We start from the raw sequence: 8,321 nt of genomic DNA on the forward strand, positions 1-8,321 counted from the left end.
AAAAAAAAAAACTGTGATGTTCTGACCTGCAGCAGACAGGTCTGTCTCCTCAGCATAGTATGTTTTCTGGGAAGTGCTGCTCTGAAGAAGTTTTCAGGCAGCAGTGGGCAGATCCCCAGAACCTGCTCCGGTGGTCTCCAGAGTAAGCCATGCACCTTCACAGGAATGGGAAAAGAAAGGATCACAGAGGGAATATATGTATATATATACACTCATATGTGTGTATATGTAAGTTTAAGATGAGATCTGTCAATTGGAGAGGAGAGAGAAAAACCTGGAGTCCACCTCGGAGCCCAGCCTGTGTCAGATTCTGCCACCAGAGCAAGGAGAAGGATCTGGTTCTCCCCCAGTTTCCATGCTGTGGCTGAGGAGACGTGACCCTGGGTGGCTGCTCCTGGCAAAGATGGGAACCTGAGATTCGCTCAGGTTTCTGTGGGGTGCCAGGAGCAAGGTGCCCACTGCAAAGTACCTCGGGTTGGAGTAGATCAGGGAACTAATTAATGCGAAGAAAATGAACGAAGGGAAGGCATTATAGGGCTGCCTGAGGAGAGAAGCATCTGCCAGAAGCTGCCAGCCTCCAGCTTGGGGGGGGGGGGGTTCACACTGGGAAGATGACTGGGAAGATGGGGTCTCCCAAGAGAAATGAGCTGCGCTTACAGCTCCAGCTCAGTAAAATAACCGGAGCAGGGGGAGCACGGCCTGCTGCGAGGCAGCCATGGCCCCCCAGCCACAGGCGCCTGCGGCTTGCCTCTCAGCACCCTGCTGTTGAATTTCACCCCAAGGTGACGATCCCTTCTGCTTCTCTCAGGGAGCTGTGATGTTTCACCAGGGCCTGGGAACCACTTGGAGACCCTTCAGCGCCAGGCCCTGTGGTGCAGGAGGTCACGCTTCTGTCCCTGCACCGAGGTGCTGCTTCGCAATTAGAAGTTTTCCAGCAGAACTTCAACTGTCTCCACACACAGCTTGGCAGAGCTAAATTTAAGCTTGCAAGCTGTTATTTACTTTTTTTTTTTTCTTCTTTTTTTTGATGCAAGAGATCTGTGCGCAAAGCACTCTGTGCAAAGTGCGTGTGGGTTTGAGAAGTGGGAGAAAACTGTGAATAGATTCAAGTTCTTCACTGGTTACCGAAAGTCTGCCTGAGATGTAAACTCATGCTTAGACCTTAATACAGATATCTTAAAAATGCATGGAGACCTGAGTTTATGTTGTCTTTTTTGTTGTTGTTGTTGTTTAATTTAAGTAGACCTCTACCTTCAAGAAATAAACCAGTGCTTTGTCTTTGAGAGGCACTGCTGTAAAAGGAACATCTTATCTCCTGCGTTTGCTGTTATCTGGCATCAACACAGCGTTACGGAAAAGCATCTTGATATAATAGTAGTTTAAAGTTTGTTTTCTAAACAGAGCTGTTGTTTGCCCATAATAATGTAAATTTGCAATTCTCCTTTACACTTCACATATGACGAGATAAAGAGATTTTTTAGATCTCCCCGCAGGAAAGACTTAATTGTAAAGCAAAGCACTAAGTATGACATTTATCTGAGATCGTAAAGGCTACAGTAATTAAAAAAGACTAAAGCATATGGTGCACCTCATGAGGATGGCTACTGTGATCTCCCAAACTGAACCTGTTTGGTTACTGCAAAGAAACAGGAAAATACAGATATTCTCCTCGACGCTGAATCATAAAATAAGCCTTTGCTTTAGTCATGGTGAATCAGGAACGGCATTCCCATTTTAACTCCGTCAGTCTGGAGGAGAATGACTTCCTTTCATCTGGTGAGCAAGATATGAGCTACAGATTGGACCTTTTGATGCATTTACAGTCAGGTATAAGGGAAATTGTCATTAGTGGCTTGTAACAGTCTGACAGCTGATGTCAGCACGTGACAGTGCTACGCTTCAGCTAGAGGAGGAGTGTCACATAATCAGCCCTTACATGCCCTATACTCAGGGCACCCTCCCCAGTCACAAATGTTAGGTTATGTTTCAGTGATGTTATAGGTTACACCTACGGACCACATGGACCACAACCAAACCTCTGTCAGCAGGCTCTGACAGGCTTCCAGTTGAAGATGTTGCCATGCAGTCTCATCCTGTAACAAACATTAACAAACAAACAAACAAAAATAACCCAAACCAGCTATATAACAACCACCACTGGTGTAAGCAGATAATACATAGAAGCTGAAAGCCAAATCCTTAGCTGGCATTAACTAGTCTAGCTCTAGTTGATCACCACTCACTATCTCTTTTCTGGGCTCAGTTCTCGTTGTTTCGTAGTTCAAAGGTCTACGTTCATACTTCAAGTTACAGGAAAAAAGACTGAAAATTTTGAGCTACAAGTTTAAAACAGTGTTTTGTGAAAATCTGCCTTTGGTTAGAACCCTCAAGTGTCATCTTTTGCTTCTGTGCATCAACTGGGGACACACTGCTTGGACTGGTATAGTGTACGTTTCTGATGGGAAGCACCTGGTGGTTATTTAAGCCTTCCACCTCAGGGGACAATATTAATTAAAGTGATGAACATACACAGCTTTTTGGCTTGCAGGAAGACAGTTTAAAAGGAAGTCAAGCTAATGAGAATTACTGTGACAGTGATAAGGAAAGTGAAGTTCTGTCGATGGCACATTTTCCAAGGCAATTCTTGGGCATTTTAAAGTGCCTTACATGAAACTGGATGGGCAGTTTCAACATATTGACTCAGTGCTGCAGCTCAATGCTTTGCTGCAGCTGGGTAAAGAATATTTGCACTAACCCAGACGTGCAAAGCAGAGCATTATCCTGATTAGTTATTGAAATCCATCCTATCCATGGAGAGGAAAATCAGAAAAGGCAGGTAAACACAAAAAGCATGTATTTTTTCTTTCTCTTCCCTAAAACAGAGAACAGAATATCAGAACAGAGTATCAGAAAAAGGCAATAAATATATATGAAAAGAAAAGCAGATAAGAAAGTACATCTGACGGTCATTCAGCCAAGAATTATTTAGTGTCACATACTTGTGTGTATGACCCAGGCATGCGATACGTGCCTGGAGCATTACATGTCCATCATGGTATCTGCAGGGTATCACAAGAAAACTATCTGACACTAGATTAATGCTAGTTCCCAGACCAATCAGCAGTATCACTAGGGAAGATGACATCCATTACACAAGTCCGTGACTATCTCATTCACCAAGAACCCTTTCCCTCAGCCCACGCAGCCACCACCACACAGAGCTTCTTCCCTTGTCTCCTTTTGGAATGGACCCAAATTCAACACTCAGTCACTTTGCTCCAAATAGTAACCACTGTTGCCCAGGAGCACATGCTATAATAACCAAACTCGGCATAACCACAAGCTCTGTCCTCACATCTCAGCCAGAACAGCCTGTTGTGGTCAGGTGAGAAGTCTGATCTGGGGTAAGAGGCAGGAAGGTTGGTTCGTCCCCCACAAATCAAGCTGGTATCTTCATTGATTCAAAGTGGCACCTTCAAAAGGGAGGAGAGGAATTTGGGCACCATTTTTCCTGGAGAGAAGCCTGAAACTCATAGCCCTCAGCCAGCGGTATTTGTAAGATATAATGCCCAATTTAATGACATCACTGATGGAGAAAGATGTGCGAATCCGTCAGACCTGCAATAACTGCTGGTGACAGCAGCAGCTAGACCAGCAACAGTGCAGCAATAAGCAGCCCAAACCTTTAGCAAAGGAACCACAGTTTTTCCTGGAGATACAGCTTTTCAGTAGAAGTAACATCAAGCTCATAAAAACTGGGGTTTTGCTTCTCTTTTCTTTTTTCTTCTTCTGTGTAAGTGCCTGGAAACAAAAGAAAAGGAAGAGGATAATTTCTCTGGTGTTAAAGTGCTTTCTGACTAAAACTATTTCTGGATTCCTCAAACCCTTCATTTGCAGTTTCATACCAGGAAAAAAAAAATAAAAAAAAATAATAATAATAAAAAAAAAAGTGTGTGGTTTGCATTTTTAAGGAAAAGATTCTCAGATGAATTTGTGTAGATTTGGATATGAATTACTTTCAGGCTCAGCTTCCAACAAGATGGCAAATCTCATTTGTGACTCCCAACTGTCTGCAGTCCTCAGTAACTGTAGCAGCCTGTAGGTATTCTCTCAAGCTGAGCTTGCTGCATTCATTCAAGTATGAGCTCAAAGGCAAAAATATGTTTTCTTCTATCAGATGCCTTATTTAGGTGTGATTTACATAAAGGAAAGGAGTGTGTGAGAAATATCAATATTTGCATTTTAAACATGATTTTAGGATGTCTGTTGTGGTTCATTCATCTGCTTCTTGGCTCTTCAGTACATTTAGCTCATTTTTATTTGACTATAAAAGCATATGGGTCTCATTAGCTTAATGGTGAGCTTATTTATTCTTCATCCACTTGCTGGCACTTTCTTAACTTTTAACTGCAGCAGGGGTGAACTATGTTTATATTCAAAATTTTCCATGTCATAACTAACCTGATTACTAACTCCCTGATCCTAGCTAAATAAAGTCTAGGTGACATTCACCTTGATTTTTCCCTTTTCAGGTAAGGTGTGGTGGTATCTTTCTGCTAAGCAGAGGCTTTGGAGAGGGAAGGCCAACAGGAACAGCTGGAAGTATTTCATGAGGCTGACTGAGGAACTCGTAGTCTCCAGGCATCTGTGGTTCACGTGTCTTGGGTCCATATGGACCCACACAGAGTTACAAGCATATGAAGTATTCTTTCTGCAACCGAACAGTGAGAGCATGTGCCCTGCTTGAGTGACCAGGCAAAATGCCAGTGAGGAGAAGCACCCACCGTAGGTGCTGGGGGTCCTTAGCCTGACAGCTGGGGCAGTTGCTATGTAGGACCGATGGCCACCTCTAGCTTGCATTTCAGATCCCTCACAATTTTCCTTAGAAACCTCTGCAAGTCTCTTAATCCCCCGTCTGAGTTCATTGGGAGCTACCCTCTAACCCTGTATAGTGTCAAAATATGTCATCTTTTACCTTTTCTCATCTCTGAAGGAAAAACATATACATATATATAATTTATATATGTATATATATATTTAAAATTATTAAAGAACTAAGGCCCAGCTCCTGGGACACTGAAAAGAAACGTGTGCTTGGAGATGTTCAACAGCCTCTGCGCCCCTCAGAGAGACGGTGGGAAATGAAGGAGTGCTGCATGGAAAAGCTACCTAGAAAAAGGAAGTAGCTGTCTTTGCTAAGGAATAGTACAGCAGCTAGTTAACACTCCTAGCTGCGATCACACGTCTAGGAAATTTACCACTTACCACATATTAGTGCAGTATCAAGCCTAGCAGTTCACCACCTCAGACCTGCTAGATTCTTGCAAAAACACCCTGAGCACATCTTCTTTTTCACTCCCATCTAATTGATAAAAATAACGAAGCAGCTTTTTACCTCCCTTGTAAAACACTTCCATTAGTGCTTCCCGTGCTATTCGTGTTTCTCTCCCCTGTGCTCTCCCGCCAGGGGTGACGACTGACTGGTGTGGGACCAGGGGATCCCTGCCAGCAGGGTCCTGCACCGCGTGGTGCCCACAGTCCCTCACACCTGCGGGCTGCTGGCAGTGCCCGGCGCCGTGCTGAGGGTTTTCTTCATCCCAACTCCCAGCGGTGGTAGCAACGTGAAGGCATTAACACCCACCTGGCATGCCAGAGATGAGAAAATTGTTGAAAAATAGAGCAATTGAATTTCCAGCTAATCAAGCATTATGGAACAGCGTTCCCCTCTTCAAATTTCATTCAAAAGTCCCTCGCTTTATCTTTCCATTGTTCCATCAACGTTGACAAGCCTTAAAGGCCGGGTAGGTTGTGGGGACAGAGGGCTTGTTCTGAAGCTCCCATAAGGCCCCTGCCGTTAGGGCTTGCTGAACATCAGCCACCCTTTTCACCTGCCCTCATCATGCTTCCCAACACATCCCCAGAGCTCACCTTACCAAATTCCATCTCACAGCCACTCAAAAAATATATTCTTATTTAAAATCCACCTTTTGCATTGTACACAAGAGCCTAATTTCTGTGTAGAACTACTTTGCACGCTGCAGAAAGAGAAATGATGTGAGGATTAAGTAGGAAAATGTTTTTGTTTCAAGAAGTCAGTTCCGTGACAAAGAATAATCAGCTTCCAAAAGCAAATGTCTCATTTCAAATTTCTGTGTATAGCCAGCATGAATAGCTATAATAATTCCACTAAAAAAGAAGAAAAAAAAAAAAAAACAACAACTAATAAAAGAACAAAAAACAACCTTTCCGAGATAAACCCCTCTGTATGCAAGAGAAAGTGAAGGTGATAAACTCTTAGAGGGAAATTCACGCTGCAGCAGAATGAATGTCCCTGGGGCCCAGGAATTGCCTGTTTTTTCCATCCTGGTCCATGCTCCCTCCTGCTTCTGCACCTTCCAAAGCACAGGCCCCATCGGAGCTCGGGGAGAAGTTTGTGTCCGACCCCTGCTGAGCAGTCCCATGGAAATTAGGGGGATGCTGACAGAGCAATTTCTATTTAGCTCTGGAAGATAAAGCAGAAAGGTGAGCATTTCCTTAGAGGGCTTTGGGGTTTGCATAAATCAATGGGCACATCGTAAGGGGCAGAAGCCACCCACCCTTCGCAGGGGCGCAGCAGGACATGCACCGCAGGTCTCCTCCTTCCTGGGCATTGCGTTGGTCGTCATCCCATGTCCGCATCCTCTAACTGGACATGGCCCTTGCCATCCCTGTAGCCTTTCGCGCACATCTTGAGTTGTGGTTCCAAATGGGGTCTCTCTACCCACAAACCATCCATAAGAGTCATTCCTGGAGAAAGCCACGAACCTACACTGCTCATACACAGAAATGCTGGGGTAGCTGGCTGCAGTAAGTCAGTTTATGTCAAGTGTCACCCCGCCAGCCAAGTCACCCTGTGGAGCTCAGGAGTAGCAGGACGGAGGTTTGGGAAGCACTAGCAGGGCAGCTGCAGCCTCCAGTTAGCTATTCCCACAGCTTGGACTAAGCTGAAGCACCAAGTGATGGAACTGCTGGGCACGGGGTGCCGCCGCCTCTGCCACACACACAGACCCCCAGGGTCTGCTCGGGAGCCTCACTGAGCTCAGGGCAGCCGCTGCCTGCGCCCATCGTCCTTCCTGCCACTTCCATTCTCCGTCTGAACAGGCGACCTTAAAGCACGGGGGATAGCATCAGGCAGTAGGTACAGCAATTGTATACCAGCGGAGAGCAGAGGGGAAACAAGGCTTGCTCAAAATGTTGTTTGTGCTCCTGGCACGGCGGTAATGAATGCAGAGAAAATGCCAGGGCAGCTTTAAGCCTGGAAAAGAGGAGGATCTGCTGGAATGGCAGAAACTAAAAAATGGAGCTAATGAATGCAGCTGTGGTCCCAATACCATGAGCACTGAGGCTGCATTCTCTTCAAACTCAGACTCGCAGGCAAAGTTAGCAGTGGTTTTAGTTATTCAAGGAATGCTGAACAGAGCTGAAATGGGTCTACTGTGACAACAGAAAAGCCTACATAAAAGTTAAGCAATACGAGCATTAACAATGAGATCTTGCAGTCCTGGACTAATAAAACATGTACACGCCACGGCGCATACCAGAAAACCCAAAGCTCTCCCTGAGTTCAGGTCCAACAAGTCTTTTCTACCCCAGCTGTGGTTTCCTACCTGCCCTCCCGTGGGCGCATGTTGCATCGTGGCTTAGCCCAAGCTGCTTGGTGTCTCTTTAACGGACTAGGGCCCAATACTAAGAAATGTTCCCTTAATATTTCGAGAATTAATGATGCATGAGTAATGCAGTAGTTCGATCCAAGAAATGTTCCAGTATACTTTCATATTATCAAGTTTTTCCAAGCACCTAATTTCCCTAACTACCCACAGAGTGCTGGAAGCGACTGGTAGCCCTCGGAGGCAGCTGCCCGCCTGGAAGTGGCGGCCGCCCCCGGCCTCTCCGGAGGGGCAGGGGAGGCGATGTGGAGGACAGATCCATAACAGGCACCTTGCTAGGGTCTGTGCAGTTTCTGAAATGCACTTGAACAAGCCCTTTGCATTAATTCTGAATTTGCAGGGGAGCTTTTCCCCACACAGCCCAACGGGAAGCTGCGTGACAACCTGCTCGCACCACTTCTGCAGCGGTGCCTCCAGGCGCTGTGCAGCGCAGCTCTCCCCGCGCCGCCTGACAGCTTGCAGCCCTGTTTTCTTGTCTTGTCAGCCACAGGATTTCTTTTAACTAAAAGCCTCCTCCTAATCTGCACTTTTCTGGAGTTGGAGAGGTTTCGGAACTCAGACGATCCTAGGGTGTTACTTAATAAATTGCATGTTTTGTCTTGCTTCTGCTGATTT

Source organism: Oxyura jamaicensis, chromosome 12 (assembly GCF_011077185.1).
Source record: "Oxyura jamaicensis isolate SHBP4307 breed ruddy duck chromosome 12, BPBGC_Ojam_1.0, whole genome shotgun sequence".
Classification (NCBI taxonomy): domain Eukaryota; kingdom Metazoa; phylum Chordata; class Aves; order Anseriformes; family Anatidae; genus Oxyura; species Oxyura jamaicensis.